Genomic DNA, 13,543 nt, shown 5'->3' with positions numbered 1-13,543 from the left:
AGTAATTAACTTGGCCATCTAGATGTTATTATCAAAATCCTGTCTACAGTGTCAAATGTTCTGCCCCAGTTTTGAGTCACACTACACAGTATGTGGACTGTTGATTCCTGGAGTAGCAGATTTTCACTTTGTGCTGTCTAGTCTATTTTGCTTCCCAAATCTTGTGGGGAAAAAAAAGGTATCCTTTCCATTTTAAATACTAATAATACAAAAAATTTATTATTTTTTAATAAGCAGGATTAAATAAAGCAGGATTAAATAAATTAAATAAAGCAGGATCTTTATTTTGTCCTTCCTGCTACCCCTCATGCCCAGTTCACTTTCCAATTAAATTGAGCAAGAGTAGAAGGAAATTTTCCCTAGTTTTTGTGTGGGGTATACCACACTGTAGAGAAGGCATTCCTGAGTCACAGTATGAGCCTTATTGCCACTGAGATGTCTCAGCTATCTAAGAGCATAATAAAACTAGAAAAAGTAATCTCAAGTTCCAGAATGTACTTTATCCATTTATTGTGAAACCACTAATTTATTTTTAATTATAAATGAATATATTTTCTTAGTTAAGACTGAAATAACCTGCTATTATTAAAGGCTGCTGAGAAGCCACATGACTAATCCAGCAAGGATGGCTTCATCCTGCAGATGAAAGAGCACTGTGTTGAATGTAGTAGAACCACTGCAAAGAATTTTAAAGGATACCCTCTGTCATATTTGAGGTGGAAGTTGTATGGTTCACACCACCTGTTCTTCTTCATAGTAGAGTATACATAATCATGTATGGTGATGCAATAAAATCTTGGTTCTATGAGTTCTTCCTATAGAAAGAACAAATAAATTGCTCCTGAGAGCATGAAGCTGTCTTTTTGTTTCTGGTACTGTTGGTTTTTGGGAGCTACTGGGTTTACAATTACACAATTTAAAAGGATCTAATTTTAGCATTAAAAAGAATATTTAAATCTTCCATGTGAACAATTCATTAGATAAGCTGTTATTTTAAATATTTCAGATTGCCCACCATGGAGATAAGGATGTCTGTAACTAATTATTCTTAAAGATTACCTGCAGTATTACAAATACTAAGAAAATTCCTGTTGTCCCTTGTGGCATTTTTATATTTTTTAATTGTCAGATCTTAGGGAAAACTTTCAAGAAGCTTGGAACTAAAATATTTTAAAAATAATTTTAGTTTACATTTGAATTAACTTTTAGTTTTTCTCATTGAGGAAGCTGAAACAGTGCAGTGCTTCACATTTTTTTTCATTCTATTTGCACAGATGTTGTCCTCTTTAGGATTTGCCCAGGTCAATGTTGCTGCAGAGCCAGGAGAGGGAGCACAGACATTGCTGCTTCTTGATCATACTTTTAGAGGTAACTTGGATTATTTCCAGAGGACTAAACTTGCTTTAAGAGGAGGCATTGTGGTATACTCTTTTTCTGCTTTTTTATTCTCCCAAGTTTTTTAATAATATTTAATTAGAGGAAATTAAAACTGGTATTTTCATCTTATAAAGCAAAAAAAAAAAAAAAAAAAAAAAAACACAAAAAAACCCCACCAATAAAACACAACAAAAAACCCCTGCAATTTTTATGAATGGTTTGTATAGTATTTAAACATTTTAGAAACTTTTAAGGAGTACTTTTGCATTTTCTTCCGCAGACACTGAGGAGGGTAAAGTTTACCAGAACCAAATATAGGAGAAAAACTTGATTCATTGCATCAGAAAGTGTCTTTCAGTATGTTTTTATAGTTTAACTTCAGATCATATGTTTACCCAGTAATTTTCAGGTATTAAAAAAATTATTTTAAAGACATGAAGGCTGTATAAATTCTCTCCAACTTTTTAATAGCAATTGTTAGAACTTCCCATATCTCACTTCTGACATAATTTCCTCGATTTCTCAGTTCTAATTTCTTGTATGACTTAGATATTTCTGACTTTAGAGAGAAAACCATCTGAAAGTGACTTGTTTCATCCTGAAACTTGTTTCATCCTACTACTTAATCAATTTATATAGGAGAGTTGCACTGCTTTCCTGTAGCAGGACTTGGATGAAGCTTTTATAAGAATTCCCTGAATAAAATAAAAATGTATAATCTGTGAGATGGCTTTGTAGTACTGAAAAAATATTCACTCATGTCTTTGGTTTGAGATCTGTGCCCAAAGAGCATAGACAGCATTAAAAGGATGACGTCTTACAAGTCAGGCAATGCCCGAGTGAAGGCTGCCAGTTGTCCTGATGGCCACCTCTGTCATTCAGGGCCACACACTCTCAATCCCAGGTGCTCAGGGAGCAGGAGGTTGGCTTCTCACTCAGACTGCATGAAGCAACATTTCAGGTCATGTCGTAGCTCTATGTGTCTCCCCATGGCTCCTTATATACTCCACAGATAAGACCATGTTCACCTCTCATCTATGTATAGAGGACTCATAGGAGAAGTGATGGTAGGTGTAGTAATACAAATGATAATCACCTGGCCGCACTGATCACAAAATGGTGGAGTTTAAAATTTGCAGTGCAGTGAGAGAAAATGTCAGTGAAGTCACTCCTCTGGACCAGAAGAAAGCAAGCCTTTAGTTGCTGAGGGAGCCAGTTTAGAGTGCCTTGCCTTTTGATGATGTAGGGCTTTCTGTGAGAGCAGGTCAGTTTTGAAGAACCACCTTCTGCAAGCCCAGGAGCTGATTATACCATGGTATTGTTAGCTGAACTGGGAACTCCTTTTGCGGCTTGAGTTGAAAAAGAAATTATATGTTCTCTGGAAGCAAGATCAGACTTTGCAGGAAGATCACAGAGCTGTAGTTCTCATGTGTAAGGAGAAAACACTAAAGGTGAAGAGTTGAAACTAGTCAGTGTTTTGTCAAGACAATAAAAATGGCTTTTTAAAGTATGTTTATATCAAAGCAGTATTTTACGGAAAATACTGAACCAATACCTGATGAAGCTGGTCACCTGACAAATGGTGATGAAGAAAAGGCACAGGCATTGAATGCTTTTTTTGAGTCAGTCTTTAGTATTACTGATAAGCCTTGGGGCGCTGAGTCACTGAGTCACAGGGCTTCAGGAATAGTGGTTCTCTATTTGTGGACACCAGAATTATATATCAGCAGACTGTTCACAAGTCCATGGGGCCTGATGAGATTCATCCCAGAGTTCTGATGGTGCTGATGGATATTATGACAGGACCTCTCTTGACCATCTACCAAAGGTCTTGGATGTCTTGGAGGGTCCCTAGTGACTGGAAATTGGCCGGTGCTATTCCCATCCACAAAAAGAGCAAGGGAAGACCCAGGAATTTAGAGACATTTTATTCTACCCACAGTTTCTGTAAAAAACACTGTAGAAGATTATACTGGGTACAACTGAAAGTAATCATCAGTCACATCCTATATGGGCTCACAAAGAGAAATTACTATTTAACTATAATTTGATATAGTTCTCTGACAAGGTCATCCACCTCATGGATGAAGAGAAGGCAGTGGATGTAGAGTCCTTGATTTTAGTAAGGCTTTGGATACTGTCCCTCACAGCATCCTTCTGGACAAGTTGTCCAATTGTGGGATGAGCAATACCTGGTGCACTTGGTGAAGAACAGCCTGAGTGACAAGGGCTCAAAGTGTTGTAGTGAACAGGTGGTATAGCAATACAAAGTAAATGAAGGTTTCCCATTCTTAACACCTATTCCAGAGTATGTTTACATTTTCTTCTGCAGCCTCTGAGGAAGGTAAAGTTTATCAAAATGGATGAAGCTTATCAAAATTGATGAATCACAGTGTATGGAGGGAAGACAGTTTTATTAAATGATGATACAAGAACACAGAATTTTCTTGGAAGCTAATCTGAAACTAGACTAGTTCCTAGAATAATCAATAAGTATACAAGGATTTTCTACCTGCTGTTTATGCAAAGTTCTGAAGGATTTTCAGATATATTTTTATATAAAAGATGCAACACTTCTGATATAAGAAAATTAGTTTTGTATGGAGTTTTTTGTTGGTTTTGTTTGGTTTTTTTTAACCTTTAGAAAAGGCAGAAGATGACTGTTTATCACTATTTATACAGTTCCATGAAACGCTCCGACCTGGTCCACAACAGTTTGTTTCCTGCATCCAACTTCTGATTCTTAGCTAAATGCCCTCTTTCTTACCTTTTCCCATATTGCAGCATCGACCCACAGTGTACATCTCGTGTATCTATCATGTGGACTGACAGAAAAACCTCTTCCAAAAACTCTCCTCTCTTCCTGCTAGAGGGAGAGCTCTCCCAGAATACTCGTGGGAAACAGTTCCGCTGACTGACTCTTCTACTCTAAACAAACGTTTTTAGGAATATTTGCGTCTAGTGGTAAGGGTTACCCTGCAATGAAATGATATGTAATGACATGTAAAGAAGTAAAATTTCTGTCAGGTCTTGGGGAAATAAAAAAAAAAAACAAACCAAAAACGGATATTGGTATTTGCTCTTTTTTTTTCTTTCTTTTTTTCTTTTTTTTTTTTTTTTTTTTTTCCTGTTAGGTACTTCTATATTTTATGGGGTTTAATTTTTTAAAAAAACCCAACAATTCTATGCACATTCTGAGGAGTGAAGCTGACAGAATTTTAGACATATAATTCTTGGAAATGTTAGAATAACAGAATTTGTACACAAGTATTTGGATCTTCATTATCAGCTATATTAATATGTCCACGAAATTGTTGGCTCGGTAAACCTTGACTGTGTTACAAATCTGAAGCCAAACACTTGCACCAGCACTCAGTAAATATGTTGTTCAACTAAAAATAGAAATTACTGTCACCAGCAAAGGGTATCCATGAGGGAATGATATATACTATAAATACACTAAGATACACGTGGATTAGTTTAATCTAATGAAGTATATGTAAACAAACCAATGGAGGGCTTCCTTTCAATGGAGGAAGTAGGATGAAAAGAAAAGGAAGTTCAAGGGAATCTGATAGATAAACTCCTTCATATTATGCCTTGTTTAAAAACAAAAAGCAACAAAAAAGTTTCTTGCATGTTGTGCAACTATTACATTAAGAACTTGCACATGACTGCCCCTACATAAGTCAATCAACTTTAGGAAGAATCTGAACAGTAGTGGGACCTCTTCTATATTTATCTTACACCTACAAATATCAGCCTGTGGTTTCAAGTATTTAAATTTTCCACCTGAGATACTTTAAAAGGGACAGGAATTCTGAGAGTGATTGCTTAGTTTTCTAAATGTGACATTTTATCTAAACCAGGCACATTTATAATTCAGGTGACATTCCCAAAAAACCATGCAAAATAACTGATGGCATTTTAAAATTTAGGCCGTGGAGTTAGAGATATGAAAACATTTTTAAAAGAGTAATTTATTTGTTTTCTGTATCCTTTTTCTGTTTCCATGTTGATCTGTAATCAGGAAATCATGGTTAGAAGTCACTTTGATATTCATGTTGAGGGATACATTCAGTGCCGGTAGCTCACGGTGCAGCTGCAGTTTGAGGTGCAGGCTGAGCTCAGGGTGTGGGAGCCCCAGCCAAGAGGCCATGAGCTGCTGTCCCTTTGCAGGACAGAGGGCACAGGGTCCTGTGGCCCAGCCAGGTGACCGGGGACTCAGGGACACGGCAGGAGCCGAGCACTCAGCTGGAAGACCCCAGACTGTACCCTGCACAGACTGTGAGGGTTTGAAAGCCTAGGGAGCCCTTTGTTCAGGGTCTGTCCTCAGGGGCAGCAGCTTGGCCTGTTATTCTGTGATTGAACCATGATTAAATTATTTTAGGGATCCAGATGTCTGAGATTCTGCTGTGGAAATCCAAGGGTTGAACCAGTATGGAAACCTGGTCTGACTGTATGAGAATGGGATGTGTGAGAGTGGAATGTCAAGACAGTTCCAACACCTGTCAGCCCTCTGAAGCCACCCGATGTGAAGGGACCTCTGTCCCACCAGTGACAGTCTCAAGTGGTGGGAGTGTGACTGCCAGAGTGACTCCTGGATGGTCAGACAGGGAAGTTTCCTTAATGTTCAAAGAGCTTTGGCAAAATACACACATAAAATTTTATCAGAAGTTTTAAAAATATTGATAATAATGCAGTCACAGGTTACGACAGGACTTGTACAGAAATAATTCCTTTAAATTTATTTGCAATGAAACATAGACACAGAAACATAGAAAGAGATATCTTTCAGCTCCAGAATCTGACTCCAGTCAACATTTATTACAATCTTGTTGGTTTAAAAAACAGTGCTCCTCACTATTTATTCAGGAGGATGTTGAAAGCCTGTGGATAGATACTATGTCAAATTAGGAGAAGTTAAGAGGAGGACCAAGCTCTGCTGACTAAGAAGGTCTCAGCTAAGCCATGCAAAGAAAATACCAGCTGGCTTTGAAGTCCAGCCATATTTAAGTGGATTAAATTAATTCATGTATGACCCCACTAAAGTAAATTTTTATATGGAGTCAGTGGGCAGTTTCAGCTGAATACATGAAATAACTTTGGAAGAGATAATCTAAATTTTTTTGGGCAAAAATTATAAAGTTAATAAACTATAACTTAAGTGGAGTATAGTTAATCTCCTCACACATACACACACACAGAAACTATTTTAATAAGTGAAATTAAAGAAGTAACATCTTAGCATTAAGAAAAACCCTGCAGACATTTTCTATTGATTTTCTCAAGGTTATAGCCCAAGATTATTTGGGCTATAGATAGGCCAATATCTATGTAGGCAAAATAATCTAATATATATTGGATAATTGTTCTACTACAGGATAATGAACATACAGAGAAGGCAAAGGACTTTCATATAGTTAGACAATAAAAAAGTTGTTAATGTCTTAGCTTGGCCTTTTTACAATGTAATTCTGGCATTTTCTATTTCTCTGTTATTTATTGATCCTCAAATGCATGTTTGTGTTTGTGCAAATACATAGAAAGTAGCTGTGTTCATGCCTAAACATTATCCATAACATTAGCTACTGATATTTTGGGGCACACACACAGCAGTAAAGTACAAGGCCATCGTGGGGGAAGAGAGACAGTGTTATAAGGAGAGACTTGGATGAGAAAGAACAGTTATTTGTTTCGAAATATTGCAAGCACTTCCATGAATATCAGTAGTACAACCTATAATAAAATTTTCCAGCTGCATCTCCTAATGCTCAATATGCAGCTGTCTGCTGCCTGCTGTACAGCTGGGCTCTGTCAGGATGCAGCAGCCCTGGGATACTCTACAAGGCCAGTGTAGCTGGCAGCTGGAAGGGATGGAGGGGCTGCTGGGACAGCAATTCCCACCACACAAAAAAGGGGAAAAGAGGAGAGGTGATGATGGGAACCAGGTCAGCCAGCAATCCGGGTGACTAGACATGTCTATGGGGATGAGGCAGGGGTCTGGGAAGTCAAGGGAAGTGCATGGGGATTCTGTTTGTGACAAACTATCAAGGTCAGCTACCACCAGTGATCTCCAAGCAAGCCTGTAGTGGTGAGGAAAATACAAGGTCATGGTTGTGGTATAATGGACAAGGAGATCGGAAAAGGATTCTTGCAGCCATTCAAAATAATGATATACTACATGGCTGGTTTTTTTTGCTTTAGTCTGCATTTCATCTCGAGCATTGAAACACAGTTGTTGCCAGCAACATGGCAAAATGCTACGTTGCTGTTTTTCTATTTGACTGTTCCTATTTTTTGAAATACCTATATATTACAGCTGATGCTGAGAAGTCAGAATGTCAATGCTTAGCTAAAGATTGTAGTAGAAAGGTTTAAAAGCTAAACAGAAAATAGCAACATTAGCCCCATTTTCCCAATTTAGCTGAGAAGGAGTACTCAGCCAAAATTATACAAGAAGACCTAAACCCTTGTTTCACAATTTCTGTGCAAGACAAGTCTTCTGTCCATCATTTGGATGATGAGTAGTCCAGGTTCCCTGGCTGTGACTAGTTGTTCTGTATTCCTAGCTGGAAGTGGCCAGAATTGGAGTCAGTACTAGGGGATTTCTTTCCTCTGACAAAACTGGGTGAGTAATTTTCACTACTTGACCAGTGTGTGACCACAACAATAATGTTTGTATTCTCAAACCCAGGAATATTTTCATATTTCTCAGGGAAGTTGCACAGCCAGCTACAAGGCATTGTGGCAGATTTTGGCATCAATTTCTTATTTATTTGTGAGGGAAAGAAAGAGGTACTGAGACTAGACAAAAACTGGAGACCCGCAGTGCCTCCATGTCAGTTCTGTCTGGGGTTCAAGACTGCACAGCATGACCTCAGCAGGTCAGACAGACAAGACATAGACACAGGGACTTGCATGGCTGTTTCAATCTTATCCTAAGCAGAAACACTTTTTGATTTGAGGTTTTTCCTGCCACCACTTCGTCCTCAAGTCCCTTGTTTTTCCCTGTATTTAGGCCCTTCCTGCTGCGCACACTGATTGGTGGGCTACGCAGAAAATTTATGATGCCCCATCCCCGGAAAAGTTCAAAGCCAGGCTTGATGGGGCTTGAAGCAACATGATCAGTGAAAGCTGTCCCTGACCACAGCAGGGGGAGTTGATCCAGATGGCCTTTAAAGGTCCCTTCCAACTCAAAACATTCTATGGTTGTGAAAATACTGCATTCTGTTTTGGACCCCCTGACAGAGGACATTGCGGTGAGTTCAGTGGAAAATCATCAGAGTGGTTGCAGCCTGTGAGAAGATGCTGTGGACAAGAGCTTGCTCAGCCTGAAGAAATCATGGATTTGGGGACACCTAGTAGAAGCCCTCACCTAACAGTGCCTGGGGGAGGTGAGCAAGGAGATGAAGTTTTGTTCTTCCCAATGGTGCATGGTGAGAAGAGATGACAAACACAAAGTGAGACAGACTAGACTAAGAAAGAATTTTTTCCACACGAGGGCAGTCAGGCAGAGAAGCAGGCTGTCCAGCGAGGTTTTGCCATCTCTGACCTTGAAGGTGGTCAAGACTTGGCTGGACACACATTGAGCAACCTGGTCTGACTTCAGTGAGCAGGAGGTTGGTCTGGAGACTTATTGAGGAATTATGCTGTGTGTTTATGATCTGTGTCTCTGTTAGTCACCTTGGTCTCCCCTTATAATTAACAACATTTCTAGGAAATTATTACTTGGACCTATTTATTATGAGTATTTATTTTAACTGAGAGGGATGGTGCTATACAATTGTTTCTTCATCATGAAAACAGTTCAGACAGCTAACTCAGATCTAATTATCAAGATATTAAGTGTCCAAAACTAGGTCAGGTGGATCCCATCTGGGTGTATGTGCTCCATGAAGGGCCCAATTAGATTCCAGTGAGGGAAGGAAGAAATTATTTCTGTATAGTGTTAGAGCAGTTAAAACACTTCCTCCAAAAGAAAGATATCAGAAATCTGGACTGCATTCTTCAAATCCTTATATTTTGATCCAAACCTCTTTGATACCAAACTAATAAATATGTAGAGCATGGAATTTTCCATCTTTCTGTTAATTCTGTCTGATTTTTCCCCTTTTCCATCTCTGGCCCCTTACACCTTGCACAAGGCTGTGCTCTCTGCCCCTCTCTTCCATGGATTCATGGCTTCTTCCTGAACCAGCTCTGTTGGCACCAGAAAAAATATAAATAGCTGAATTAGGTGCTTCTGCTGGGACTTTGATTTATGGCAAAGGGACAAGGTCTGATTTTAAAATTGAATTATTTAAAAATATTTTTCTTCATGTAATTTGTCAATAGGCTAGAGAAATAACATTCATGCTACCATAGCATCTTGTTCTTTTTACCAGTGTAATAGTAACTCAGCATGAACTCTTTAATACATTTCATACCTCTCTATATAGACATAAAAACAGTGGCATATTTATTTATGTTGCTAAAAATGTGTTGGCAACAAACGATACAATTATGTACATCAATAAATTATCAGGGTACCCTTGCCATCCTTGTCGATTTTTATTACAAAGAGTCCATAATTTCATGTAGTGTTGATACTCCTCTGATTTCTAGTCTTCTCAAAACCATGCCTTTAGCTTAATAATACCCATGGTTTTTCATGCCTTCTTAGTGTTCTGTGCTTTATGACCTTTGATTTTTCATGTATATTCATTATACCAAGGCACTTTGTGTTGCTTTTCTTCTATCACTTTGCATGTTATTACTGTCTTCCTTCGTGATCCAAGCAACCTCATCTTTGTTCGTAATAGTTCAAAGCAAGAATATGATCCTGCATTTGAAAATGTACATTTTCCTAACACAACTCCCCCTTCTATGTGGTATATTTTGTCTTCAAACATTATCACTCTGAGGCACATGTGTGACTGAACCTCGGGAATGTGTACTTTCTTTTGAAGTTTGTTTGAATTGCTAATTCACAACAGGGTCCAAGTCAGGATTCCTGAGCACAGAAATAAGGACTGGCTACCATTATTTTATTTTGGTGTCTCACTCACAGATTTGTACGTTTTCTTCCATAATTATTGCAAAATGTAGACTTCATACATATTGATAGATTTATTTTGTACTAGTCTGTTATAGAAAACTCTAACTTAACCTAATATTTTTTATTATTGTTACTTGACAACATTAATGCTGTTGCAAGGTCTTCATTGGAACATCTGCTGTACACAGGAATCTTTCTTTGCTAACATGCTTCAGTTATTTGCCTGAAGGCCACTGCAGAAGAGTCACATTTTTCTCTTTAGGAACTGTAGTTATCACTCAGTAAAATTAATTACCAATATGTCACCAGAATTTTTCTTCCAAATTGACCATGAGTGGCCTAGGACAGATCTTGCAAACCTAAGTTTACTTTTTTTCATGCTGGAGTTGTTATGATTATCTGTTTAGGATTAAAAGACTTCCTCCTTTGTATTTTTCTTGCAACTGTGGTAGGCTAAATTACTGAATGTATTTCCAGTAGACATTTGCAGAAAAAAGGTCAATACTTACAGATCAGCCTTCTGTTGTATCTATTAATGATTTTTACTGAACTCAATCAAATTGTCTAGTTTGAGCAGTCTCTAGATATGGAACTCTGTAGTTTCTCATTACATTAAATTGAACCACCCAGTACTTTTTTGTGAATATATGCTGAACAACCACCTACTTTAATGTCAGAAATTAAAATAAATGCTATTAAAATGTGCTTTCATATAAGCCTTCTATGTTTTACATTAAAGGCCTGATTGTTATAACTGATATTCATGTCTATTATTAAATAAGGAATTGCTCAAATATGCAAGCAAGTATGCCTATGCCTCACACACAAAAAATATGTTATGATAAAATAGAAAGTGACCTTTGATGAAGATACTCATTTAAATGCCTGTGACTATTTCAGAGAGAAAAGATATTTAAAAACACAAATTTCAGACTTGCTAAAGACTTGATAAACAGTAAGCTGGAATAATTAGCTAGATTTTTTGTGTATTCATGAAGAATAAAAAAAAACCCATACTAGATTCTTGCTTGTTTCATTTTTTTAGAAAAACAAATGCTAGTGACTGGGTTTGCCACACAATATTTGATTTTGTGTTTTGATGAGTCTAATTAAAAAATAATATATTATGGTTATATGAGAATATGTAAACATTTTAGGCCCTATTTGTAATAATGCCTTTCTACTTTGCTAGGTGTTACTCTTTTTGTAAATATGTTACTGCTGTCAGTAGCAGTAAAATTCATTTTGAGTATTGCGTAATATTTCAAATGGAATTTGGAATCTCAAAATCTGTGTAGAGTCCTGTGCACAGCCTGAACATGAAGATGAAAAAATAAGGAAGTTTTCAATATTATAAATATAACATATATAAAATATAGAAATGAGATCTTTTTATGATTTGGGAAAAATAATCTCTGGTTTAATTCTGCTTATTTCACTGGCATAATGAAGGGATGAATTTTACCCTGCATGTCATCTCAGGGAGAAAAGAAAAAAGAAAAAAGGAAAAGAAAAAAAAAAAAAGAAAATAAAAGAAATTAACTAAAAACCTCTCTGAAGAATGGAGAAAAATACAGTAAATATTTCCCGTTCTATCTGTGTTTGTACAGCTGATATATTGAGACATGAGCACAGTAGGCAGCCACTCTAATAATTGTACCAGATGCTTAAAAGGTTCTCCTCAAAGTTTTGTTAAGATTTTTTTTCCTTTCTCTGAGAGATCCTAAGGCTTTCTCAACAGGAAGCTGTGCCTTTTTACTTACTTATGGAGGAAATTGTTACCTTAATCTTACCTTTTCTTGCTATTAACCTCCTCTCTTTTATAGTAGATCCCAAAAACATGGTTTCAACATCTCATGTGTAGATAATTCTCTCCTTAAGTCATACCAGAAGTAGACGTTTTTTACAAAATACATTTTTTAATAGTAAACCAAGAGGAATAGTGGCTCATTTTATGAATCCTTGTAGTTTTCATTCAAATAGAAGATAAGAAATCTCCATAATTAAATTTTGATTTAAAATTATTTAATTCAGTTTGAATCGACTTTCAGATTGTAGTTGTCAGCTATCACATAATTACTCATATCCTCATTGCTGCTTTGGGGCCATGGTGGACTTATGTAAGGTATACCACTCTTCTCTTTCTCAGGCTTTCTAACTATTGAATAGAAGCAATCTCAAAGCAATCTTAGGTCTGAAAGAATATTGTTTTCTTAAAACGTGTGATTAGACTCTGATACTATTCTTTAATGCCCATCAGCTAATGGAATGTTCTTCTTTCTAAGTTTCCTTTCATATAATCCTGATGGCATTTCCCTTCTGATTAGTCCTTCTGTCTTTCTGTGACACAGCCCCATCAGTACATTTCATGTCAGTCATTTGTGCTGGGCAATGCCTGAAGATAATTGAGGAACTAAGGACATATTTCTGCTTATCAGTGAAACAGAGCAATTCACGAAGTAACTCTGTAAGAGCTGTCTTTGAAAAGTTCATTATGTTCTGCCTTTCAAACCAAATAACTACTTCTTTTTCTTTTTTTCCTAGAAATCTTGAACAAGCATGAAGAGATGCAAATACTTGTCTGATCTTTCTTCCTTTTAAAATAGGTTTGGTCTTACCATGAACATCTTAAATTTTTTACTTTTAAACCATCATCACAATCTGGTTTTCTTTTTATTTATTGATGAACTACCTTGTGAAACCTCCAAGTTTCAACTACTGTATGACAGAGATCAGGAAAAAAAATCACAAACTCCTGGAAAATAAGGTGGGTATTGACTCCCAAGAACTACATATACCAGTGTTTTTTACTATTGTTATTTATTTCCAGCAGAGGTAATCACATTGATAGCAGTGGACTACTCAGAGTAAGATACTTTTTAATACAAGCAAGAAGATCATAGTCTGCCTGCCTAAAAAATACAGTGCAAGGAAAAAGACTTAATCCACAAAGGACTGCACAATCAAAGCCTGCCTTTCACAAGTTAATATGTTAACACCATATCTGAGAAAGTGAGGTACTGAAAAGCTGGAAAGAACATCCTAATCTAGCAGGAAAGATATTGTGGGAAGGATATAGTGGGAAGGTCTTTTCTCACTGATATTAGTATAAGTGAACCAAGTGGA

Source organism: Lonchura striata, chromosome 2 (assembly GCF_046129695.1).
Source record: "Lonchura striata isolate bLonStr1 chromosome 2, bLonStr1.mat, whole genome shotgun sequence".
In the NCBI taxonomy this organism is placed as follows: Eukaryota; Metazoa; Chordata; class Aves; order Passeriformes; family Estrildidae; genus Lonchura; species Lonchura striata.
Note: the sequence above shows the minus strand (reverse complement) of the source record.